The sequence below is a fragment of the Chelonia mydas genome, chromosome 3 (genome assembly GCF_015237465.2).
Source record: "Chelonia mydas isolate rCheMyd1 chromosome 3, rCheMyd1.pri.v2, whole genome shotgun sequence".
Lineage (NCBI taxonomy): Eukaryota > Metazoa > Chordata > Testudines > Cheloniidae > Chelonia > Chelonia mydas.
In genome coordinates this window covers 5172073-5198916 of record NC_057851.1, presented here as the reverse complement: position 1 = coordinate 5198916, position 26844 = coordinate 5172073, and the positions used below count along the sequence as shown (strand labels likewise).

The window sequence follows — 26844 nt, the reverse complement described above, 5'->3', positions numbered from 1 at the left end:
GATCTAGTTACAGATGGGAGCGTGACATTTTGCACCTCTGTCCACTGGCCAAACACCACTGACCCTGTCTCCTCTTCCCCTAACCCGTCTCATCCTCGTAGTCCTCTTGGGTCTCTGGAAATCTCCCAGGATACAAGATCCTGAATACCAGAAATCTCATTGCAACCTATGATATTTGTATGTTAGGTAATAATTATGCATGAAGGGATCTCTCAGGGAGCTGGGAATTCACAAAGAATGTATATGCCTTTCACAAAGAGAAATAAAGGGAAAGTGTGTCTGGTGGGGAACAAGTAATTGAAGCTTGATGGGGGTCATAGTTCACAGATTTCACATTTAATCTGATTTACTACATACCACAGGCCTTAGAGTTTCACCCAGTAAATTGCCTGCAGCGGAGGGAACTTTTTCTTCACTGCTACATAAGTAAACCCAGTCGTGCCCACCTTATGTCTGTGCACAAGAGAGGGATTTGAGGGGTGTATTGCGAGGGAGTGAAAGGAAGGTTGCTATGGAAATGAAGAGTCTGTGATTTCTTTGTGTATTGTATCATCTGGTGGTAGTGCGGAACTTTGTGTAGCTGGTGATTTCTTTGACTGCATTGACAGGAGCTTGATCAACACACACTCTCAATTAGCAGAGGTTTGTGTCTTTGTGGGCATAAATACCCAGCTGGGCAGGCTCTGAGCTCATACACTAGTCCGAGATTCACGAGCGGCACAAGGCGAGCAGCCTTGCTCCTGCAGGTCTGAACGTAATTTCCAGTAGTTCAATTTCCTTTTGTTTGGTTTGGCTGCCATGGTAATATTTTCTGCTGCTTTACTTCTTTGCCAGAATCGTTTGCACATTAGTTTCTTGTCGAGAGGACTTAAAAAAAAAAAAAAAAAAAAAAAGCCACACTAGAAAATAAAACACGTTTAGTATAAATAATTCTTTGCAATTGAAAATCATGAATGCATTAAGCTTTGCAGCATCCAGTGATAGTTAAGGGACTTGCCCGAGTTCACACAAGAAGTCAGTGGCAGAGCTGGGATTAGCCTGGAGCCCTGGCTACTAGACCACACTATCAAGCCAGGGATAAGCGCTGTGGCCCCACTCCTCCACTTTGACCCTCGTTTCCGCTGCCTTTTGCACAGCCTCTCCCTTCTCTCATTCCTGAGGTCTCCCTTGACAAATGCAGCACCCTGGATGCAGGGGGAGCATTCGGCTTGTATAGATTTAAATAGAAAGCTGGTGTCCACCGTAACTACAGCCCAGCTCGTGCTCTGCTATCCCATGTCAGGGCAGGGAGATGGGCAGTGAAGGGAGAAGGCTCAAGACGTACAGTGGCTGCTTCTCTTGATATAATGCAGAGTCTCTTCCCCATGGGGGTGTGGTGTGGAGGCTGAGTGTCTTGGGGCAGTGTGATTCAGCAGCTGGGATGGAGGGACATGGTGCAGCGTGGAGAGGATGAGGATGGTCCTGGGTGGCTTCGCTTCACTCTCCCCGTCAGCCTGGCGATCAGAGGCTGCAGGTCAGGATTTAGGACCACGATCAGAGCTACGTGAGACCCTGGGATTGGAGTTGCAGGGAGGGCTGAAAATCAGACCCCAGAGGCTTTTGCAGAACTGTGGGGGAACCAGGAGTGGCCCAGCTGTGCGTACTGCAGATCAGGGTGGGCAATGCGTTGCCCAGGACTGAGCTGTGTGGCAGATGAGAACTGGGGTGCGTTGGCGAGCTCAGGGCTGAAATAGCAGAGAGGGCTGCCGATCGGGATGGCGGGGCAGCGCTGTGTGGGCACAGCACCCGAGTAGCAGGGCGTGCCGCAGATCAGGAGTGAAACACACCCGTGCAGCCACGCCCTCGCTACACCTCATTCCAGCCACGACCATAGTCACTCACTTTTTCAAGCACTAAATCCACTCAGCACATTACTTCTCCCAAGTAAGGGAATGAAATCCTCCCCCACTGGTGTATATTACGCTCTGGGTCTCTTTTAAGGTTACGGTTTATGACAAAAGAATTGAAACGGCTTGCGAAAAGTCTTGATTTCTCGCCTCTTTTACAATTGGGCCAGGGCTCGCTTCATTCCGATGCCCTTACCCGTCAATCATAGTGCAGCCAATTCCAGCGGTTGAGGCTTTACTCTTTTATTATGTGCGTTAGTCTTTCCCCCATGATCCATCCCAAGGAAATAGGCAGCAGGCTTCTTCCAGGAGCTAGTCAAATCGGTTTAGGTTAGGCCGTGAGCTCTTAGCCTCAGAAATTATTGCTGATGATACCCGCCATGGTTGTTTGTTTGCGCTTTGCGCCTGATTGTGCTGGCTGCCTGCAAAGCCAGTTTGTTTGGACTCCAGAGGCAAGCAACTTCTGCTTAATTGGAATTAATTTGCAAACTGGATACAATTAACTTAAGCTTGAATAAATGTAAGGGGACTGTATTTTGGACTAGATGGCCTTCTGGGGTCCCTTCCAACCCTGATATTCTATGTTGCCCCCTTACTAACATTCAGTGGGGGTGTTCTAGTTACTAGCTCCCAGTCCTAAAAGGGGAAGTGTCAATGGGAAATCGGGACCCTGAGACTGACAGCCCCCAGGAACAGTGGGGAGAGGCCAATGCTCCAGGTCAGCCTGAATGACAGGGCGGGCAGGCTAATCAGGGAGTCAGGAGGCCAGGGAGGTCCCGTCCTCCGTGTGAGCTGGACTTGCCTGGATCAGACAGAGTGGGGCCGAGCTAAGGAGAAAGCAGGGCCCCAAGCTGAGCTGGGGAGCAGAGCTGGGCCAGATGCAGAGGGACCAGAAAAGCAGCCCTGAGAGAGCAGACCCTGTCCTGGGAGCAGAGCTGCAGCAACCAGAGCCAGAGGGGCCAAAGAAGCAGCCCAGGGAGCTGGAGGCAGAGCAGCAGAGACCGAGTGGTGGAGCTGGGGCTGGAGCCGTCTGGAGCTGGGTGCGGTGAGCAGCTGGAGAGACCGAGGGGGACCCTGGGCAGCGGGCCCAGCACAGGGAGATGCCTCAGCCAAGAGGCTCTGCAGGCCAGGCTTGGATCGTAACCCCGACAGGGCGGGGGCGACACTGGGGAGAAGGGTCCTGCCACTTAGAGCCTGAGAGCCTGTGGCCACCACCTACAGCATCCCTGCAGCACAGTCAGGGCCGGAGAAGAAGGCCTGGGGCTTACAAGGAGCAGACTGTGAACTGCCCTGATGTTCCAGGGACACTGTTTGTGGTGTTCCCTGCTGCAGAGTGGGGTGATGTTTCCTTTAACATTTCCCATTATTCCTTATTCTTTTTAAAATTAATTGTTGATTAAATAACTTGCATTTGCTTTAACTTGTGTGTAATGGTCAGTGGGTCAGAGAAGTGCCCAGTGCAGAGAGAGTACCCCATAATGGGGACACCCTAGCCCCTGTGCTAGGTGACCACAGCAGGGTTGGGGGTCGAGCCCCCCAGGAATCCTGGGCCCAGCCTTGCTGGGGTTACGAGGACTCTGCCAGACAGGAGAGTGGAAGGGGAGTCCTCAAGGGCAGGGAGGCCACTGGGTAAAGGAAGTGGGAGCGAGGACTCAGGTCCTTTCGCTAGCCCACTTCACCGGGGTAGTGCAGAAGCAAGGAAAGTTCCCTACAAGAGCGGGACTGTTCCCCCGCTTACATAAAGACTGGGAGTGGATGTGTCATTACACAAAGTAAAACTATTTCCCCATGTTTATTTCCCCTCCTACTGTTCTTGTAAAGTGCTGGAAATGGCCCACCTTGATTATCACTACAAAAGTTTCCCCCCTCCGCCTCTGCTCTCCTGCTGGTAATAGCTCGCCTTACCTGGTTTCAGAGTAGCTGCCCTGTTAGTTTGTATTTGCAAAAAGAAAAGGAGGACTTGTGGCACCTCCTGCTGGTAGGGGGGAGAAAAACCCTTTTGTAGTGTGTATGGTAACACCCATTGTTTCATGTTCTCTGTGTATATAAAATCTCCCCACTGTATTTTCCACTGCATGCATCCGATGCAGTGAGCTGTAGCTCATGAAAGCTTATGCTCAAATAAATTTGTTAGTCTCTAAGGTGCCACAAGTCCTCCTTTTCTTTTTGCGGATACAGACCAGCACGGCTGCTACTCTGAAACCAATTACTTCTGTGACCTTTCTTAATTGCAACAAGGTTTTCTCAGAGTTTCAGCTCTCTCTTCTTGGAAGCTAAAATCCAAGCTCGTCGCTATCCCTGGGAGCAGCCATTCGTAGCCTGGGTCAATGTCTCTGACCGCGAAGGTAGGCCACAGCGCTGAGCAGAGGACTAATTGCAGCTGGGCAAGGAATGGATTTTTTTCCTGTGCGCCGAGTGAGCCACCGAAAGCACCGTGAATTAGAGAAATGCTTTAGTGTCATGAAGCGGTGGTTTTTGGCCAAAAAAAGTTGTGTGAAAACCGTTGCCCAAAACTAGGAATAACGGCCCTTTTGACCCTTTATTATTGATGCCCCTAGTGGATGCTTCTTCACATGCCTCCTGTCGTTCACAAATTGTCATTGTGTGGACACTTGCTTGTGAGACGAAGGCTCTGGCTACCCTACTGCCTAGAGCTTCTCCCACCAACACAACTTATGCCGCTCGCGGGGGTGGGTTTTTAACGCGGATGGGAACGCTCTCGCCTGTCGGCACAGAGCATCTTTACCAGACGCCCTGCAGTGGTGCAGCTGTGTTGGTCCAGCTGCAGCACGGTATGTGCAGACATGGACTTATCCTGGAAATACAGTGCTGGTTTCTCTTCTGAAAGAGGTGATAATTGTACGCAATCAAGGGGGAAATATAATGCAAACTTAAGAGCAAAGGGTTAAGAGCATGATCAGTATAGCTGTGTGGCCTTGGGTGAGTCACTTTCCCCTCTCCCTGCCTCAGTTTCCCCATCTCTAATAATAGCATATAATATTTACCCAGCGAGGCTTAATTAATGTCTGTAACAGCACTTAGCACATATATTATCCAAGGGCTTTATTCTTTCTGTCCATGTAAAATTCACATGTGCGTAATCTAATTCCTTTCTTCTCAAAATGTAAAATTCCCAAAGTGCTGTACGCAGATATGAGTCTGAGGCCTGGTCCACACTTAAAAATTAGATTAATGTAGCGATGTTGCCCTTACTGTCATAGTTCAGCCAACCTAATCCCCAGGGTAGACGTGGTTAGGCTGATGGGGAACCTCCTTCCATCGCTGCGGGAAGCGGCTCAGCCGCAGCGCAGTGATTGTGGTGTCGACCCAGCCGCAGACTGGCAGCTCCCTCCGGCAGCTGGAAAGCTGCCTGCAGTGGCTCGAGAGCGTGAGTGCCGGCCGCAGGGCAGACGATTAGGAAGCAGGACACAAACCCCAAATTGGCTGTGACTTCTAGATGTAGATTTCACCAACTAAGTATCCAGTGTACATGCCTCTGGCACTGTCACAGCTTTGACACGGAGTCACAGAGAGTCTCCTTGGGCACTTTGGTCTATCTCACTGCCCAGGTGAGCGTATCTGGGCGGTAGACGGGTCACAGAAATAGGTTACTCCCAGTCCCAAAGGATCAGTCACTCACCACAGGTCAATTGCGCCTTAGATCTCACGCCAAAGACAACACTTGTAGCCAATCCTACAAAAAACTATATAAAGACACAATCGGAAAAGGACACGAGAGTTGTTTACAGCAGTTTAAAGCAGGTAACATATATACATAAATGAGTTACCATCTTAAGTTTCAAAATAAGCAAGCCCTATATGGGGTAAGCACTGGGGATCTCTTGCTTTTGCCTACTAAACCTGGCCTCCTGGAGTCCAAGCAGCTCAGAGGTGTTCAGTTCCCAGTTCCTTCTGGCTGGGGTTTTGACCACCCCCCTCTTGCCACGTGCTCTGAGCTGCAAAACTCAGCTGATGGGAGGAATCCACTTGCATGACTTATCTTCCCGTGCGGGGCAGGGGGAGAGGACGGGGAAGAGCAGAGCAACGTTTTTTGTCCCCTGTAGTGGCCCATAATAGTTGGTGTGGTGTCAATGGCCCTTTCCTTTGGGGCAGCACGGCACTTCACACTAGTTAGCGTCTCTCTCCTATCCGGTGATTTCCAGTCACAGAGGCTCACAATACAACCGCTCAAATATTACCTGACAATATTGGGTAGAGAGGCTGTAAGTGAGATTAAAGCAGGCAGCCACTGACATGCATTCAATGAAGTCTAAGCACATTCCTACAGTCCTCATACCTATTGTAACAATCCTAGCGCATAGGTGAGCCCGACGGATTCCAGCGAGGTACTTGCCAGACTGCCACTGAGAGAGAGGGACCTTGGCATGAGCTGGCACCTGGTGCCAGCGTCACAGCGGCGACTAGATCCTCTGATCTGTTTGAATGGCACATTACAGAAAAAAGAGCCCGTGATGGGGTTTTCAGACCCCCTGCTAAGGCTGAGAGAAGGAGGGGCTGGAGCAGCACTGGGCCTGGAAGGCCCCACTCTCAGCAGAGCAATGCTCTTAGTGCGGGGGAAGAGGGTGCGGGGGGAAAGGCCAATATAAAGGAAGCTCCAGCAGCTTCAGGGAGGGGGTGGGGGGAGAGAGAAGCTGTTTCCTGGAGGAGCAGCAGAAGAAGCAACTGCTACGAAGGGGGTCTGGGGATTCTCGCCCCCCACACTCTTGTCTCTACCCAAGAGGGAGGTAGAACCAGGGGCAAAGCCACCAGAAGGTTGTAGGCATCCCTACCCCACCCCTAGAGCCCCAGCTTTGGGCCTCAAGAAGGGCAGGGCGAGGGGTTACTGGCAAAGACTCCGGTCCAGCAGGGATCTCATCCAGAGAGCCTGGGACATACTGAACTGAAAGCCAGACTGAGGTGGGAGGGCCAGACCGCTAGGCCTGCTGGCCAACCAAACCACCCTGGCACAGAGCCTGGCAGGTGTTTTTGGGTGCTACCTTACTACACAGAAGAATAAATCACTTCTCACCACTGAACTGCAGCCACCCCTGAGGTGGAACATGGCAGCTGTTTCTAGGCAGCTGGTTAGGACAGGAAGAGAAGAGTAGCCTCTCCAAATGGGAATGCAAGGGTCAATAACTCCTGAAGCAGAATGTAACAAGGAAATATCTTATAGCTTCTAAGTCCAGCTAGGACTCTGAACCTCTAGCCTGACCTCCTGCATAACATGGGCCACCGGCCTTCCCTGAATGAATTCCTGTTTGAATTAGAGAAGATCTTTTAGAGAAAGTTTTCCTGTGACGGCGAATCCTTGGTAAACTGCTGCAAGGGTTAATTACCCTCACTAGTTACAATTTGCACCTTATTTCTCATGTGAACGTCTCTAGCTTCAGCGTGCAGCCGTTGTATCTTATTATACCTGTCTCTGCTAGAGTGAAGCACCCTCTGTTATTCAATTTCTTTTCTTCATGTTGGTATTTATAGACTGGGATCAAGTCACCCTGTGATGGGGCGGATCGGCCCCGCACTGGTATGGCGGGGGTTAAACCTTCCCTCCTAGCAGAAGAAGCCCCGCCCCTGAGGCTCTGCTGGGCATGCTCCACCTGGAAGTCGGGTATAAAAGCCTGCAGAGCTGCTCAGTCAGGGCTGACTGCTGGGGAAGAAGGACGCTTGGTGGAGGCTCCAGCCCCTGACTGCAGAAACCAGAGAGTCTGAGGCCCAGACCAGAGACCAGTTACCCACAGTGAGTCTACAGGAGTTGGAGTCCTAGCAAGCCAAGGAGCTTGGAGACCCCGACGGCAAACAGACCCTGGCTTCGGGACCCATGGTCGGAAGTGGCCGGGGGGGGGGGGGTGTAGCGAGTGGTACCTTGCACCTGAAGAAGGTCAGCGTGTTGCAGAAGGATCCCTGCTGACTGGGTGATGACCAAGCTCACTGTTGACGGAGCCCTGGGCCAGGACCTGGTGGAGATGGAGGGGCTGGGTCCCCCTACCACCTCTCCGGCCCTAGGCGGTGGCCTACTTCTTTGACTTAGGCCACATTGCCCTGACCTCTAGGGCAATTGTATTGACTCTGGCTGCTAGGCCACATTGCCCCACCAGAGGAGGGGAATTGGATGGACTCTGGCCATTGGGCCGTGCTGCCCTAGGGGTGCATTGTACGGACTCTGGCCACTAGGCTGCATTGCCCCACCAGAGGAGAGGAATTAGATGGACTCTGACCCTTGGGCCACGCTCTAACTACAGAGGGGTTTAGAACACAGACTTGACTTACGGGGCCGTCAAGGTTCTAGCCCCACCACACACCCCTTAACCTTCTCTTGGATAAGCTCAATAGATAGAGCTCTTTGAAACATTCACGGTGGGTATGTCTGCACCACTGCTGGCCAGCTCCGATGGAGCAAGTGTGCTAAAGCTGGATGTGTAAGCCATGGCCGTGTGACTAGCAGGAGACGCTAACACTCCACATGCGATCCATCTGAAACCTAGCCACCTGTTCTGGGTAGCGCCCCCATTCCACCTCCGCAGCTGGGCTACCTGTCTCCTTTTAGTGCACTGACCCTCACGCGCGTTGGTCGAGTATGTCTCCCCGAGCTGGACGTTCTGCCTCCTGCTCCAGTGCAGATGTACCCGAAAATATACTGCCGCGTTTCTAATCCTTTAATCGTGGTTGTGACTCTTCTCTGACCCCTCTCCAGTGGTTCAATATCCTTTTTGAACTGTGGACCCCAGAGCTGGACACAGGATTCCAGCAGCGGCTGCATCAGTGCCAAATACAGAGGTCAAATAACCTCTCTCTGCTTCTTCGTGAGATTGCCCTGTTTATACGTCCCAGGATCGCATGAGCCCTTTTGGCCACAGCATGGCACTGGGGGCTCCGGTTCAGCTGATTAGCCACCACGCCCCCCCCCCCCAGCTTTTTCCAGAGTCAGTGCTTCGCAGGAGATAGCCCCCCACCCTGTAAGCCCAGCCTCCGTCCTTTGTCCCGGGATGTGCACGTCGGTTACATTTGGTCGGATCGCAGGGCATGTTCGCAGCAGTAGTAGTTAGAGAAATCTTCTTTTGGGCCCTGCTCCTACACAGCGGCCGCGGAAGCTTCCTAACGGTGGGGGGCCACTGGCGCCCGAACTGTGGCCCCAACCCCTGCATTGCCCCCGCCAAGCCCCAGCCCTCACGCCGTCTGTTTCCCTCCGAACGCCTACCCTTCTGCTGACCTGTCTCCCTGGGGGCCCACCCCACTTCTTCCCCCCAAAGCCCTGCCTCCTCACCTCTCCTTCTCCCCAAGCCCCTGCCCTTGTGCCACCCCTTCCCCAGGAGGCCCTGTTCCCGCTCAGCCTCTTCCCCCCTCCCCAAGGTCCCTCCCACTCCACCGTCAGTCGTCCTTAGGGCCGATACAAAGTGTAGGGGTGCCATGGCCCCCTGCCCCCCGTTCTGGCACCCCTGGTCCCACAGCTGGAGCCGCATTACCACAGGAGGTGGAGATAGCATTCCCATTTGCAGCACTGGGGCCTTGCTTTGCAGATGACCCCATTTGATCGAGGAGCCCTGAGAGCATCTAAATAGGAAGCTGCCTGGTTCTATATTTTACAGTCACTTTTTCCGAGGCCTTGTCTGCAGTAAACAGCTTGGTTGACCCACCTCTGTCACGCTGGGGTGTGAAAAATCCCCACCCCCGAGCGATGTATTTCAAGTGACCTAGCCCCTGGGGTAGACAGCACTAGCTAGAGGGAAGAACTGTTCGGTCCAGCTGGCTGCCCCCTCTCGGAGGTGGCTGACCCACCCCGGTGGGAGAACCCCTTCCGTCAGCGTAAGGAGGGTCTACACCGAAGCGCTGCAGCATCACGGCTGCGGCCCTGTAGCGTTTCAAGCGTAACCAAGTTGTGTATGTGTTTGCCTGTTGCTCTCGCTCTCTCAAGCACACACGCTGCACCAAATCCCCGATTACTGTGCCGTCATTATCTTCCTGCCCGTAGCACGTGCCCCTAAGAGGGCTTAGTGTGGCTTAGATGGGGAGGAAGCCGTGTGGAGATCAGGAGCCCAGCAAGCACTGCTTTGCTGCCAGCGGGAATTAGTTTTAGTTTTAAGTTGAGAGAACACGTGTGAAATGAAGAAAAGAGGCAACCCCAGACACCCCACTGGCTACCCAGAAGTCATACAAGCAAAACAGATCGGCGGGCAAAACCAAAGTCCTCTCTGCCTGGTTTGGGTTGCCTTAATAGTAAAGGAACTCCAGCTTTGGGCTGTAACTGCCCTGCTCTAAGCAATTTGTCCTGAATTGATACTCTCAGCAGTGTCCCACCAAAGGCAGCTTCGTTACATTAGTTTGTAGAGGTCGGGTGTGTCACAGGGCAGGGCAATTGCACCTGGATTCTTCCTCTGTGGTCCAGCGAGGGCACCCACTCTCAAGCTTCTGGCCTCCAAGCTGTCGCTTCTCTTGGGCGGAGACCCGCATCTCACTCCCTCCTGACTGGCTGCACAGTTCCCTGCCCGAAAAGCTGAACATGAGCTCCCAGTGTGATGCTGTGGCCAAAAGAGCTAATGCAGTCCTCGGGTGCATAAACAGGGGACTCTTGCATGGGTGTAGAGAGGTTATTTTACCTCTGTATTTGACACTGGTGTGACCACTGCTGAAATCCTGTGTCCAGTTCTGGTGCCCACCATTCAAGAAGGATGCTGATAAATTGGAGAGGGATCAGAGAAGAGCCATGCGAATGATTAAAGGATTAGAAAATATGCTTTCTTTTGAGAGAATCAAGGAGCTCAATCTTGTTAGTTTAACAAAGAGAAGGTTAAAGGGAGACTTGATTATAGTATATAGCAGTGGTTCTCAACCAGGGGTACGTGTACCTCTAGGGGTACGCAGAGGTCTTCCAGGGGGTACATCAACTCATCTAGATATTTGCCTAGTGTTACAACAGGCTACACAAAAAGCACTAGCGAAGACAGTACAAACTAAAATTCCATACAGACAATGACTTGTTTATACTACTCTATATACCATACACTGAAATGTAAGTACAATATTTATATTCCAGTTGATTTATTTTATAATTATATGGTAAAAATGAGAAAGTCAGCAATTTTGCAGTCATAGTGTGCTATGACACTTCTGTGTTTATGTCTGATTTTGTAAGCAAGTTGTTTTTAAGTGAGGTGAAACTCAGGGTACGCAAGACCAATCAGACCCTTGAAAGGGGGTACAGTAGTCTGGAAAGGTTGAGAGCTACTGGTCTATAAGTATCTACCTTGGGAACAAATCTCTAATAACGGGCTTTTCAGTCTAGCAGAGGAAGGTCTAACAGGGTCAAATGGCTGGAAGTTAAAACTAGACAAATTCAGACTAGAAATAAGGCACAACATTTTAACGGTGAGTCATTCACCATTGGAACAATTTACGAAGGGCCTTGGGTTCTCCATCACTGGCGATTTTTTTTTTTTTTAAAATCAAGACTGGATGGTTTCCGAAAATATCTATTCTCAGAATGATTTTGTGGAGATTCTCTGGCCTGTGTTATACAGGGAGTGGGACTAGATGATCACAATGGTCCCTTCTGGCCTTGGAATCTATGATCCACCCGAGCTTTAGAGCGGTTTAAGTGCATCTACACTGGGGTTAGCACCCGATTAACTAGATCTATTGTAAATTGATGGGGAAAGTTGTGCCGGTATAAGGAGTAGGGTTGGCTGCATTATAGTGGCACAGCAATCATTTTTCCATTCCAATGGTTTTTCCATTGCTATGGGTAATCCACCTCCCCGAGCAGCTAGGTAGCTGCTCTGTCGGATGGAAGCCATCTTCAGGTGACCCACCTGCATCTATACCTGGGGTTAGGCCGGCATAGTTATGGCGCTCAGCGGTGTGAAATTTTCATTCCCCTGAGCAATGTAGCTATGTCAATCTAAATGTAAAGAAAAGGAGGACTTGTGGCACCTTACAGACTAACCAATTTATTTGAGCATAAGCTTTCATGAGCTACAGCTCATGTCATCGGATGCATTCAGTGGAAAATACAGTGGGGAGATTTATATACACAGAACATGAAACCATGGGTGTTACCATACACACTGTAATGAGAGTGATCAGGTAAGGTGAGCTATTACCAGCAGGAGAGCTGCGGGGGACAGGACGTTTTGTAGTGATAATCAAGGTGGGCCATTTCCAGCAGTTGTCAAGAACGTCTGAGGAACACTGGGGGGGAATAAACATGGGGAAATAGTTTTACTCTCATGCTCAAATAAATTGGTTAGTCTCTAAGGTGCCACAAGTACTCCTTTTCTATTTGCGAATACAGACTAACACGGCTGTTACTCTGAAACCTGTTACTCTGTGTAATGACCCATCCACTCCCAGTCTCTATTCAAGCCTAAGTTAATTGTATCCAGTTTGCAAATTAATTCCAATTCAGCAGTCTCTCGTTGGAGTCTGTTTTTGAAGTCTTTTTATTGTAATATTGCAACTTTTAGGTCTGTAATCGAGTGACCAGAGAGACTGAAGTGTTCTCCAACTGGTTTTTGAATGTTATAATTCTTGACGTCTGATTTGTGTCCATTTATTCTTTTGCGTAGAGACTGTCCGGTTTGGCCAATGTACATGGCAGAGGGGCATTGCTGGCACATGATGGCATCTATCACATTGGTAGATGTGCAGGTGAACGAGCCTCTGATAGCGTAGACCAGACCTATGGTGTGAATTATACCAGTATAACCCACCCCCCCCACCATGTGGGCGCTCTTCTTCCAGTAGAAGAGTGGCTCTTTTCAGTGTAGCTTATGTTGCCTGGGAAGAGATTTAAGCGAAACTGAAAAAAGCTACTCTTGAGTGTCCACTTAGTTCTTATACCTGTGTATCTGAAGTGGTGTAGCTGGTAAAGCTTTCTCATGTAGACAAGGCCATACTTACAGCCGTGAAACTCTTATAATGTAGACCAGCCCTTAGATTTAAAAATGTTGTTAAAGCTAATGTAAAAAAATTGTATAGTACACAGGTTAAGAAAAGTCTCTACATCTGGGTGAAGTGCTTAGATTATCCACAAATACAAAGTTTGTTTTAAGTCATAAGATCCATATAGTGCATAATCAGCAATAACCCAAATGTAGGTGAATAAATTTAACAATACAGTTTAGATATTAGCATCCAAGTATTCACGTACATAACTCATGAAAAGTGGTACGGAGTTGGTTGTTGAAAGCAAAATATATCGCTGAGTGAAGATTGTCCCTCGGTAGTTGAGAATTTAGGGCAGGTTGTCCCTTAGAAAGTACAATCCATCAGGGAAGTATTTAAGTTACTTTCTGATTTTTTGCTTCTCCTCGGCACTCCAGCTGATCTCTCCTGGTATTGCCGATGTCCGGTGACTGTGTTCTAGATAGATGTCCCTCGACTACCTGATGGTGTCCGACGCAGGGCCAGTGCAAGGAGGTTTCACACCCCAGGCGAAACTTCCACCTTCCGCCACCCCCCCCTCAGTGCCCCCCCCATGGCAGCTCCCTGCCCCAGCTCACCTGTGCTCCGCCTCCTTCCCGAGCACGCTGCCGCTTCTCCTGCCTCCCAGGCTTGCGGCACCAATCAGCTGTTTGGCGCACAAGCCTGGGAAGGAGAGAAGCAGAGCGGGGCGGTGCTCAGGGGAGGAGGCGGAGCAGAGGTGAGCTGGGGCGGGGAGTGGTTCCCCTGTGCGCCCTCCTCCCCCGCCCCCCCCCTTACTTGCTGCAGGTGGCCTTCCCCATGCCCCCCTGCCCCAGCTTACCTCTGCTCCACCCCCCCGCCCAACCACTTGGTGCCCTAGGTGACCGCCTAGTTCGCCTAGTGGTTGCACGGGCCCTGGTCCGACGCCAGGAGTTGCCACATCAGCCGAGGTAGCTTTGACCGATTCCGTGTTCCTGCAACACTCGCTCGTTGGACGGCGATCAAAGCCCATGACCTAGATAAGATCAGGACTCAGCAACAGCCAGCAGGGCTCCTCTCTGAAGCCACTGTCTTGTTCTCCAGAATTGCAGCTCTCATTAAAACACGTCTTTAGCTGTTGTGGGCGAGAATAAAACCTTGAAGATGTGAATTGAGTGTAACCAATGCTGAGACAGGTTTCAGAGTAGCAGCCGTGTTAGTCTGTATTCGCAAAAAGAAAAGGAGGACTTGTGGCACCTTAGAGACTAACCAATTTATTTGAGCATAAGCTTTCGTGAGCTACAGCTCACTGCATCGGATGCATTCAGTGGAAAATACAGTGAGGAGATTTATATACACAGAGAACATGAAAAAATGGGTGTTACCATACACACTGTAAGGAGAGTGATCACTTAAGATGAGCTAATACCAGCAGGAGAGCGGGGAGGTGCGGGGGGGGGAAACCTGTTGTAGTGATAATCAAGGTGGGCCATTTCCAGCAGTTAACAGGAACGTCCGAGGAGCAGTGGGGGAAATAAACATGGGGAAATAGTTTTACTCTGTGTAATGACCCATCCACTCCCAGTCTCTATTCAAGCCTAAGTTAATTGTATCCAGTTTGCAAATTAATTCCAATTCAGCAGTCTCTCGTTGGGGTCTGTTTTTGAAGTCGTTTGTTCTAATATTGCGACCTTTAGGTCTGAAATCAAGTGACCAGAGAGATTGAAGTGTTCTCTGACTGGTTTATGAATGTTATAATTCTTGACATCTGATTTGTGTCTATTTATTCTTTTACGTAGAGACTGTCCAGTTTGACCAATGTACATGGCAGAGGGGCATTGCTGGCACATGATGGCATATATCACATTGGTAGATGTGCAGGTGAACGAGCCTCTGATAGTGTGGCTGATGTGATTAGGCCCTATGATGGTGTCCCCTGAATAGATATGTGGACACCGTTGGCAACGGGCTTTGTTGCAAGGATAGGTTCCTGGGTTAGTGGTTCTGTTGTGTGGTGTGTGGTTGCTGGTGAGTATTTACTTCAGGTTGGGGGGCTGTCTGTAGGCAAGTACTGGCCTGTCTCCCAAGATTTGTGAAAGTGATGGGTCGTCCTTCAGGATAGGTTGTAGATCCTTGATGATGCGCTGGAGAGGTTTTAGTTGGGGGCTGAAGGTGATGGCTAGTGGCGTTCTGTTATTTTCTTTGTTGGGCCTGTCCTGTAGTAGGAGACTTCTGGGAACTCTTCTGGCTCTGTCAATCTGTTTCTTCACTTCCGCAGGTGGGTATTGTAGTTGTAAGAATGCTTGATAGAGATCTTGTAGGTGTTTGTCTCTGTTTGAGGGGTTGGAGCGAATGCGGTGGTATCGTAGAGGATGGCTGTAAACGATGGATCATGTGGTGTGGTCTGGGTGAAAGCTGGAGGCATGTAGGTAGGAATAGCGGTCAGTAGGTTTCCGGTATAGGGTGGTGTTTATGTGACCATCACTTATTAGCACTGTAGTGTCCAGGAAGTGGATCTCTTGTGTGGACTGGTCCAGGCTGAGGTTGATGTTGGGATGGAAATTGTTGAAATCATGGTGGAATTCCTCAAGGGCTGCTTTTCCATGGGTCCAGATGATGAAGATGTCATCTATGTAGCACAAGTAAAGTAGGGGCATTAGGGGACGAGAGCTGAGGAAGCGTTGTTCTAAGTCAGCCATAAAAATCTTGGCATACTGTGGGGCCATGCGGGTACCCATAGCAGTGCTGCTGATTTGAAGGTATACATTGTCCCCAAATGTGAAATAGTTATGGGTGAGGACAAAGTCACAAAGTTCAGCCACCAGGTTTGCTGTGACATTATCTTACACAGAGAGCCTGGAACAGCAGCTCTGACAGGTGTGAACTGCCCCCTTCCTCTCAGTGAGATGTTAACGCAGGTCCCCAGTCTCATTCTGGTGCCATTTTAGCTGTCTCTCCTTGGAATCCAGCTGGAACAGGTGCAGAGAAGGGCTGCTAGGATGACCAGGGGACTGGAGAACCTATCTTACACACGGTAGGACTGCATTTGAGATGGGAGGTGAGAGTCTCAATGTGTGTAGACATACCCATGCTAGCTTTGCTTGAGGTCCTGCCTAAGAAATAGCAGTATGTTCACAGTGGGGTGGGGTGTACGTAGCCAGAGGGTCAGGTGGGATTGTACTTGGGGTGGCTAGCCAGAGTGGCTAGCCCATGCTGCCATGGACAATGATGTTCATTTTTTAGGCTCAAGCCTGAGTGGAGCTAATATGAATACATCTACACCCGTTGAGACTTGTGCCTCCCAGCTCAAATGCAGACATCCCCTCAAATAGCTTGGCTTGGTTAGCCTAGAAAAGTGAAGGCTGAGGAGGGATCTGATGCCCCTCCCTCAATATGTTAGAGGGGTAAATACCAGGGAGGGTGAAGGGCAAGTAAAACGAAAGGACAGTGCTGGCACAGGAACGAATGGGGATCAATTGGCTATGAACAAAGGTTCTGGAAAAGCCTCCCAATAGCGGTAGCAGGGGCAAACAACCTAACTGGCTTTAAGATGGAGCTTCATGAGGGGCTGTATCGGCAGAGTGGCCTGGAGAGTAGGGGACTGGACTCACTGACCCAGGAGATCCCTTCCAGTCTTACGTTCCTCTTTTTTCTGCCCCACACAAGAAGGCTTGAAGGCCAAGGAGCCCAGCAGAGCCCATGGGCATAGTCAGACCCCACTTGAGGAGCTGCCCGTGGGCCCCAGAGAGCTGCCCGGTTCCATTTGGCATCTCATGTTGGCAGCTCACATGAGTGGAGTTTATTTTGTGGATGGATTTTATCCAGACTCCTTCCTTGCATTCCTCTCCTCTCTTTAATCTCTGTCCCTATTGTTAGCCAATACAGATAAGTTAGGAATAGTATTAATACAAGTGTCGGGAAGTTATGTTAACCAAATGTCTTATACTCACCCCACAATTCTATCCACCCATGTCAAGTATCCCATAACTTGCACTAGCTGAAGTAAGCTTTGGCTCCAGTAGATAGGAAGACTCCTGGGACCAGGACATCTGAGTGCTTTACCATAGCAACCAGTAGGTAGTTACTCTCTCAAGCTAACAGTGGAATGTCCCAAAGGAAAAGGCCAAGAGCTATGTATTTTCTACCCTAGTACAATCCTAGGAGGTGCCTTCATGCCCTTTGTTACCTGGAATGCAGGTGTTCAGAACAAGGAAAGAAGGGATACACCATGGCACCAGAAAAACAAGGTAGCAAACTGATTGGCTGAATCAAGTTTGAACTGATGTACACAGGACCTTTTACTTGTAAACAGGTAAGGTATAAAAAGATGGCATTGGGGTATCATTTTGGGAGGGGACCTTCTGCGTAAGGTGAATGTAACAATGCTGCACAAGACTGCTTCCTAGATTCCTATATTATTACTGGGTTATAGCAATAACCCGGATCTAATGCATTCAAGGGTGCTGAGGGAGTTGGCTGATGTGATAGCAGAGCCATTGGCCGTTATCTCTGAAAACTTGTGGCGATTGGGGAAGGTCCTGGATGACGGGAAAAAGGCTAATGTAGTGCCCATCTTTAAAAAAGGGAAGAAGGAGAATCTGGGGAACTACAGACTGGTCAGCCTCACCTCTGTCGCTGGAAAAATCCTGGAGCAGGTCCTCAAGGAATCCATTTTGAAGCACTTGGAGGAAAGGAAAGTGATCAGGAACAGTCAACATGGATTCAACGAGGGCAGGTTATGCCTGACCAACCTGATTGCCGTTTAGGATGAGATCACTGCTTTCCCCGTATCCACAGAGCCAGTTGACATGATATATCTTGACTTTAGCAAAGCTTTTGATACAGTCTTCCACAGTATTCTGCCAGCAAGTTAAAGAAGTATGGATTGGATGAATGGACAATAAGATGGACAGATCGTCGGGATTAACAGGTAGTGATCAATGGCTCCATGTCTAGCTGGCAGCCAGTATCAAGCAGAGTGCCCCAGGCGTTGGTCCTGGGACTGGTTTTCTTCAACATCTTCATTAATGATCTGGATGATGGGATGGATTGCACCCTCAGCAAGTTTGCAGATGACACTAAGCTGGGGGGAGAGGTAGATACACTGGAGGGTAAGGATAGGGTCCAGAGCGACCTAGAGAAATTGAAGGATTGAGCCAAAAGAAATCTGAGGTTCAACAAGGACAAGTGTATAGTCCTGCACTTAGGACGGAGAAATCCCATGCACTGCTAGAGGCTGGGGAATGACTGGCTAAGTGGCAGTTCTGCAGAAAAGGACCTGGGGATTACAGTGGACGAGAAGCTGGATATGAGTCAACAGTGTGCCCTTGTTGCCAAGAAAGCTAACGGCATTTTGGGCTGCATTAGTAGGAGCGTTGCCAGCAGATCGAGGGAAGTGATTATTCCCCTCTGTTTGGCACCGGTGAGGCTACATCTGGAGTATTGTGTCCAGTTTTGGGGCCCCTACTACAGAAAGGATGTGAACAAATTGGAGAGAGTCCAGTGGAGGGCAACGAAAATCATTAAGTCATGGGCCCCAGCTGCCTATGAGGAGAGGCTGAGGGAACTGGGCTTATTTAGTCTGCAGAAGAGATAAGTGAGGGGGGATTTGATAGCAGCCTTCAACTGGAAGGGGGGCTTCCAAAGAGGGTGGAGTTCAACTGTTCTCAATGGTGGAAGATGACAGAACAAGGAGCAATGGTCTCAAGTTGCAGTGGGGGAGGTTTAGGTTGGCTATTAGGAAACACTATTTCACTAGGAGGGTGGTGAAGCACTGGAATGGGTTACCTAGGGAGGTGGTGGAATCTCCTTCCTTAGAGGTTTTTAAGGCCCGGCTTGATAAAGCCCTGGCTGGGATGATTTAGTTGGTTTTGGTCCTGCTTTGAGTGGGGGGTGGACTAGATGACCTCCTGAGGTCTCTTCCAACCCTAATCTTCTATGATTTTAGTAAACCTGACTGATGATACTGGTTATTTGGTCTCTCGAATATATTTTGTAATGAACCAAAGTGTGGACCAGCAATTGAGTATCCAGTTTATGAACCTTGTATAAGGTAGATGGATGAGTGACAGCTGCAAGTCAGGGGAGTATATAGACAGCACAGCCCCACCCTTCATTGCTGTGAATGACCCAGGACTCCTGGGAGACAACTGGGGCCTAGTAACTGATGGAGATAAACTCCCTGTCCTGAGACACCCACGAATGCCTTGAGTGTCCAGCCAAAACTGTATCTGCCTGCAACACCCTTATCATGAGGGTATTGACTTTTTTTTCCTAATATTTGTAAAACGTTGCCATCGGCAGGTCTACCCAGGAATCCCAGAATAGTTCCAGCAGATGACCACTAACATTTGCTCAGTTAAGGATTTGCCATTGGCCTTTGAAAGCCTCAGACTTCCTCTTGGTGTTCGTTTCTTCACCGCAAATGATTTAGGTCTAACATTAGCGAACGGAAGGAGCTATTCAGGGTACACAGAAGTCCTAGAACGACAGAAGTGAGAGCTCTTAGGTCATCTTGTCCATTTTGCCACAGGGCAACCACAGGATCATCCCCTACAGGAGAGGTTCCAGTGCTTTGCTCCGCCTATTTGAGAAGTCCCACGTGGTGGAGTTGCAGAGAAATGGAAATGCTTCCTATTTTTCAATAGCACCGTCCATTCCGCGTTCTCAGAAATGAAATAAACACTCTCCTGTGTCTCACTGAAATGCTGACAACATGCTTGGAGTGGGACAAGATGGAAATAAAGACAGCCCTCCTCCAAGGAGCTGAGCGTGTAGAAGGCAGACTTGGAGAAGACTGTCAGAATGCGCTAGAGATCTGGATCCAAATCCAAACTTCACCAAGTCCAATAACCTCCACTCCAGACTTTGGGAAAGTTCAGAGTTGGACCTGAATTCTGATCCAGATTTCATTGCGTATCTAAGCTATTTATGTGACTCCCATCATCTGCATATTTTAGCCGTGAGAAGTGATTCTTCGCTTTGCACTGAAAGTGCAGAGGAAATTTTAGCTCAAGTTGGGCCAAAACACTAGGGATAATGCCTGTACTCCTATGAAAAGTACCGTGGGATCTTTAGCTATCATCCATGGATACAACTTCAGTTTTGTAAATCCTCTAGATGGCATCTGTCAGCACAGGGCACCACTCACCACATTCCAGCACTGAGTTCCTTTCTAGCCTGCTGGGTCATTTGCTCATCCCTGTCTCAGAGCACTTCTTACTGACATGCTAAGAGTGGTTCCTGAAGCATGGTGCTTCCTTAGAGGTCCCTTATTTAAGTACTGAACACGTCCAACCCTGTTTAGCTTAGAGCTAGAGGGATCCCAGCCCAAGGCTAGCAGAGGCTTTTGTTTTGTAATTTTCCTTCCTCCTTTCCCCTCCTCTTGTGTGTGTCTCTTTCTCTGGGGATGTTAGTGACAAAGATAGTCAGGGGGTGGATGTGAACTGTCGGTGTTCCTGCTCAAAAGAGCAGCGATGACAGGGCAAGTGAAGGGAACCTATGCAAACCAGAGGAAATTAATATGGGGAAATCAAAAATGAAAAGGTCGCCAGCTGATGAGCTTTTTGGTTATTACCCCAGCAAGAACTGGATTCAACGGAGCACAAAACAAACATGAATGAGGCCAGCACCAGGAGCCACATGGGGCCCTGTCTTCTCTAGAAGCATGTGGACAGAGGAAAGCATAGAAGCAGAGCTTGCATCTGGTATGTGAAAAGGATACTGTGCCACTAACATCTGGACAGTCCTGAGAGAGATAGCATGTGATGGGTGGACACCAGCCTCTCCAGATGTGGTGGATGTGCCATCACTTAAGTTATTTAGAAGCAGAGCAATTAAAGAGTTCTTCTTTTCTTTCTGTGAATATAATTGACATTGGTAATGCCTGCAGGCTATTTACCACGGTAGAAGTGAGTATAGAAGAGGGATTTGAAGGAGGACAAGGTGCTGGCTTTATGGTCTAATTTTGAGGGAGAGGGTTCCATGCATGAGACGGTATGGAAGAAGGCACAGACACTGGGCGGAGATGGGATGGCATCACTGGCAGAGCAGGGGATATTGGCAGAGTGACATGATAGTCGATAAGTGGAGATGGGCTAAGTTGTGAAGGGTGTCAGAGTGCAACAAAGCTGGATTTTGATGCAGTGGGAACAGGATAATGAGAGCTGAGCTGTGTGTACAGCGTTGTAATGGGGATGCACATTCTGGTTTGGTATCGCAGGTTGACCTGTGCACACTGATTTATTCTTGTAGGGTTGCCCTGCACATGCTGGCCAGTTATCTTCAAAGGGTTGCTCCTGTGTGCTGGTCTGGTGGCATGATCCATTTGGGCAACCTCCTCCTATTGCCTCCCCCACAGGAAAATAATGTAAAAACAATATGAACATTGCAAACACAAGACCTTTTTGACCAAGGCAGCTGGGCAAATGTTAGTTTCACCCTGACCATGACCCTTTTACAGAAGCATTTTCTAACTCTTCTCTGGAAACTATTCCCCCGGCAATCTGCTGCTCATTCTCTCTCATTACTCTGATTCCTCCCCCTGCCCCAACCCCTTCTCTGCTAAATGCTCCCAAAACAACTTAGGGAGTAATTGATGGAAGAAGAAATATTAGTTTTGTTTCACTCAAGAGGCTTTGACTCAAGTGGGCAGTCGCCCATGAAGGAACCCGCTGAGCGGGACCATATTCATTTAGCTTTCACAAAGAGCAACCTTGAGTGAAATGCCACTTCATGCGCATTGAATGCAGTGGCCGGGGCTGGGAGCATGGTTTTTCCATGTGGCACTCGCTCACATTCATGCAGGGCACACTAATGATAGCGGCGAGCTTTCGGGAACATAATGGGGAGAGAAATGAAAGAAAAAGGAGTAGGAGGGAGGAGAGGCCAAATCCATTTAGGAGCCGATCTATAAATATAAATATATTGGCAGAATGTCTCCTAAATGGTTTCACGAAGACTTTGCTGCATAGGACCACAATGCCCTGAAAAGGTGAACTCAGTGTCTAGGATTTGAGTGAAAGGTGATGAGAATGGATTTCATTAGAGCAAATAGATGTATCCATTCATACACCATATAGGGGCTGGTCTTCAACCATGCCAGAGGAATTGGGCAGCTGTTAGCATCACTTAGCCAGGAGTTGGTGGAAAGATGAGCTGTGTTCCAATGAAAGCCCCTGTAACTTCAGGTCCCAAGGAGATGGGAAAATGAGTCCCCCCTCTATTAATCCGTTCTCTTGAGTGTTCTGCTACCACTGTTGTAACCCACCAATTTATGGGTTTGCCGCTGGGTTTGGGCTTCCGGAGCTGGATCTGTTAGCTTGGGTAATAGAGTGCAAGCTCTTAGAACCAGTGATCAAGGGTCCGATCCCTGCAGATAATGACTTGCCCAAGGACATGGTGTTATACCATGACATGGGAGGCACTGTCACACGAAGCCCCTGATCGTGTTTCACAAAGTGTGCCCGTTGGATTGAAGTTTCTTGTGCTGCTCCTCAGATTTGAGGTCTAAATTTCTTTGGGGGGGAAAGTCTGGTACAATCCCGTCTGATCATTTCTGAGCACTCTGGCCATGGCGCAAGAAACTGTGTGAAGGCAGATTTTCAGCTTAGTCTGTTTTTTGCTCTCAGGTGACTGAGAATTGGCTCTGTCCACTAACGCGGAGTCTAGCAGGGAGACAAATTCGTAGATTCTAAGGCCAGAAGGGACCATTGTGATCATCTAGTCTGACTTCCGGTACGACACAGGCCACAGGACTTTCCTGACTTAATTCTGGTTAAAATAGAGCAGAACTTTTAGGAAAAACATCCAGTCTCGATTTAGAAATTCGCTTTGGTGAAGAATCCACAACAACCCATGGTCAGTGGCTCCAATGGTTGATTGCCATTGTTAAAAATATGCCATGTATTTCCAGTCTCAGTTGGCCTGGCTTCAATTTCCTGCCATTGGATCATGTTCTACATTTTTCTGCTAGACTGGTGGGGCCCATTATCTAGGAGATTTGCTGTTAATCCTCCCAGCTCTGCTGTCAGTTTGGCCTAAGGGAATTGCCCATAGTCACACAGCAAAGGTTTCCGACGTGGATGCCTAAAGTTGGGCACCTAGTGAGAAGTAGCCTTATTTTCAGAGGTGCTGAGCCCCCATGTCACCCAGTGAGCTGTCATTCAGGTCCTTGGATGAAAGGCACTGTGTAGACACACACTGTATCTTTATTGAAACAAGCCATGGGCTCGGTCCTCAGCTGTGATGAGCGTGCTGGACTTGGAAATCCATTCTGCGCTGCTGCGTGCCTGCTTGCTGTTGCAAACCGTGCTCTAGCTGTCGGCACGACTGGGATGTCTTGCATGATACCACAAGATCATTAATGAGCTGTGCTGGATTTATTTGCAGCCGGATTCTGCCACCCTTACTCCACTTTAGTATCTTACTCCAACTAGAGCAGGCTGAAAATTTTCCAACAGAACTTCTTTGCCGTTGGAAAATGCAGATTCTACAAAATTGAAGAACATGAAGTGATAAAGTCAAGATGAAGGCTTTTCACTTTATAGAAATGATGCACTTCAACCTTGTAGAAACAAAGTGCTTTAAGGTCATTTGAACACGAGCTCCCAGGGTGACGCTGTGGCCAAGAGAGCTAATGTGATTCTGGACTTATAAACAGGGGAATATTGGATATTAGGAAAAACTTTTTCACTAGGAGGGTGGTGAAGCACTGGAATGGGTTACCTAGGGAGGTGGTGGAATCTCCTTCCTTAGAGGTTTTTTGGCCCGGCCTGACAAAGCCCTGGCTGGGATGATTTAGTTGGTGTTGGCCCTGCTTTGAGCAGGGGGTTGGACTAAATGACCTCCTGAGGTCCCTTCCAAGCCTGATATTCTATGAATCTCAAGTAGGAGGAGAGAGGTCATATTATCTCTGTAGGAATACTGTGTCCAGTTCTGATGCCCACAGATCAGGAAGGATGTTGATAAATTGTAGAGCGTTCAGAGAAGAGCCATGAGAATGATTAAAGGATTAGAGAAAATGCCTTAAAGAGGGAGACTCAAAGAGCTTAATCTACGGAGCTTGATAAAGAGAAGATTAAAGGGGTGACTTGATCCCAGTCTATAAGTACCTAAATGGGGAACAAATATTTAATAATGGGCTCATCAATCTAGCAGAGACAAGTATGTTTCAGTGGTTGGAAGTTGAAACCAGATTAGAAATAAGGCACAAAGCAGCGAGAGTAATTACCCATTGGAACAATTTACCAAGGGTTTTGGTGGATTCTTCACTTCCAATTTTTAAATCAAGATTAGGCGGTTTTCTAAAAGATCTGCTCTAGGAATTATTGTGGGGAAGTTCTCTGCCCTGTGTTAAACAGGAGGTCAGACCAGATGACCACAAATGTACCTCCTGGCCTTGGAAGCTGAGATTTCTAAAACAGATCTCTCAGGAAACTTCATTTTGTGGGAAATGTCAAAAATCTGACTTTCCATCCTGATTCAGGACAAAAGATCAGTTTGAAATGCTGGAATTTCCCACAGAATGGAAATTCTGAATTTCAACCCACAGTTCTGGTGAGATGAGTCGAGGAGTACGGTCCTTCTCCATAGGAGTAAGGGTGGTGCAATATTGGGGGAGGCTATTTGGTGTTTGATCAAACTGCAAAAAAGAGTTGGGCTAGATTGTGCCTTGCGCTATGCCCCTGAGCGAGGGAGTCAGAGGAGAGATGAACCCTCTCTTATCCCCCTGTGCTAGATGCCTGTGATGTACCTGATTCCTCCCTCCCTGGACAGGTGGGCAAGGAGCGGAGTAGTCAGAGGCTTTGGATTTACACAAGCTGCTCACTAGGTGGTGCAATTTACACACCTCCCTTGGCTCAGGGCTGGCTCTAAAGGCCATGTCGCTCATTTCTAACCATCACAGGAAGTGGTAGAGGATTGGGGTTTCCAATCGGAGAAGCTGCCAGGCTGGCCAATCTCACATTGATGGGAATAGCAGGGTAAGGAAACTCTTACCTCTGTTTCTATAGCACCCATCAGCATAATATCCCAGGTCCATTTCCACAGGGTTTTCCTTTCACTTTTCTCTAGACACACAATCTGCTCTTCATCTTTCCTTCAGTGCACACCCCATTCAGTGGAGGGATTCCATCCTGCTGGCAGGAATGGGAGCCAAGAGGACCCGTAGGCTGATGAGAAAGAAGACCTGCCAGGCCAGGATATGCCAAAAGCTCTGGAGGATTCTCTCAATGGAAGCGGTGGAAGTCCCCCTTGCTTGAAATGTGTAAATCCAAGCTGCATAAAACTCAGGTCACTGGAGGGAAAGGAGTCAGAACAGTAATCGGGTGTGTCTACATTGCGATCAGAGGTGTGACTGGAGCCAGGGGTAGGCATACCTGTGCTAGAATGGCTAAAATAGCCGTATGGAAATGGTGACACAGGCTAGCAATGGGAGTATGTAACCAGGGACCCTGGCCTGCTTGTACAGCCTGTGCTGAAACCCATGCCGCCACATCTACCCTGCTATTTTTAGCCGTGCTAGCAGGGGTATATCTGCCCATGCTGCAATGCTAATTTGGATTGCAGTGTAGACATACCCATTGCTACATGCCCTGCTTTGGAAAAGCTGGACATATCACAGGTCTTCTTCGAATGCTTGCCTATGTCCTTCATATTGTAGGATGCATGCAAGTCCCATGCACCAATGCCAGAGCGTTTTTCCTAGCAGTACCCGTAGCAGGGACCCCAGCCCAGGTCCCTGTGCTCTGATGGGAGTGTACAAAGGGTGGAGCTGCACCACCCCTCCTTTGGTCCTTCTTGCTGTCAGTGGTCAGAGCATTCTGTGTTTCCCGTGAACAAACTTCTTGTTGCTTGTTTCCTTACCCAGTGATATATTCTTTCTTCATTGGATTTTTTTCTTTTCTAATTTTAATTCAAAATGTCTAGTTTTAGTTAAATTTTTTTTAGTCGGATGCATTTCTGGACCTTGCCCGATACCAGGGGAGCCTCTGCCAAGGACCCCAGCTTTCAAGCCTTGCTCAAGTTGTCAAAAGCCCATGCCTGTCAGTGACCCCCGTATTCACACTGCCTCAGCGGCTTGGGCGAAGGCCATGTAAGAGACGGGTGCTCTGTTTGCCACAATTTCAAGACCAGGTCAAAAGCTGACCACCTTTATATTCTTGTGGAGGCTGCCCCGGGGCCCTGGAACAATGTGTAGAGTGGGGGGGCTGAGAGCCACTGAATCAAACTGTAAACCCTGGATATGATGCAAACCACTTCAAGCCAGGGAGTGTGGCAGCATCCCCAGCACCCCTAGTTCCAGCACCTCGGGGCTGCCCTTCTGCCAGCATCTGAACCCCCTCAGTCATCCAAGGAAGGTGTTTGACAAGGAAGCCAGTTGTCAATTAATAGTGGGTGCTTAGCACCCACCAGCCAATCTGCTCAGCGGCAGGCGAGAGGTGCTCGGAGGACGGGGTGGTGCGGGGGGCAGGAAGAGGAGGAGCAGGGGTGGGGTCTCGGGGGAAGGGATATGGGGGTGGAGCACCCACCTGCGAAAATGAAAGTCAGCACCTGTGTTTCAGCCTCATTTGTTTCAATACCGGCTCCATCCAAGGCTTGGTACCAGCCGCTAGGAAGCTCTCTGCCTCCTCTGGTGCCACATTCCTAGTGTAGATCCAGTCCCTGTCACCAAGGCCCCCTGGCGTGGCACCACCTCGGCTCTCAGAATATTCTGATTCTTCATTGTACCCTGAGGAGGGCTCTTGAGTCTGACACTCCCGAGAGGCCAGAGCTTCCAGCAGGTCCTGTTCTCGTACTCATCAAGGCAGATTTCAGAAGAGTAGAGCCAGGGATTGGGACACATGGGCAAGGCACCTCTGGAGTCTGATACTGACCATATTGGATCCCCCTCAGCATCCAGATCAACATCACCACTACCTTGCAGGAGCAGATCCCCTGAAAGAGCTGTCTCCCGCCAGTACTGAGAGGCCTGTGATGGTTGGTACTGATTTACCTATGGACTCACAATTACAGGACTTACTTCAACCTGCTCGGGAGCTGCAGCCTACCCTGATACCACAGGACGAACCTTGAGAGC

At 49.2% G+C, this 26844-nt stretch overlaps 1 protein-coding gene across 2 annotated transcripts in view; it reads left to right on the top strand.

Moving 5' to 3' along the window:
- The first annotated feature begins 7546 nt into the window (after positions 1-7546).
- The window catches only part of LOC122464885 (angiopoietin-related protein 7-like), a 60972-nt gene continuing 41674 nt past the window's right edge, over positions 7547-26844 (top strand). The window contains exons 1-2 of one of the 2 annotated variants that reach the window (XM_043542053.1): positions 7547-7629; positions 24871-25058. The gene's annotated coding sequence lies outside the window, so the exon portion shown is untranslated. Of the gene's footprint in view, positions 7714-24870; positions 25059-26844 lie in introns of both variants that reach the window. The other variant, XM_043542054.1, reaches the window with a different exon arrangement.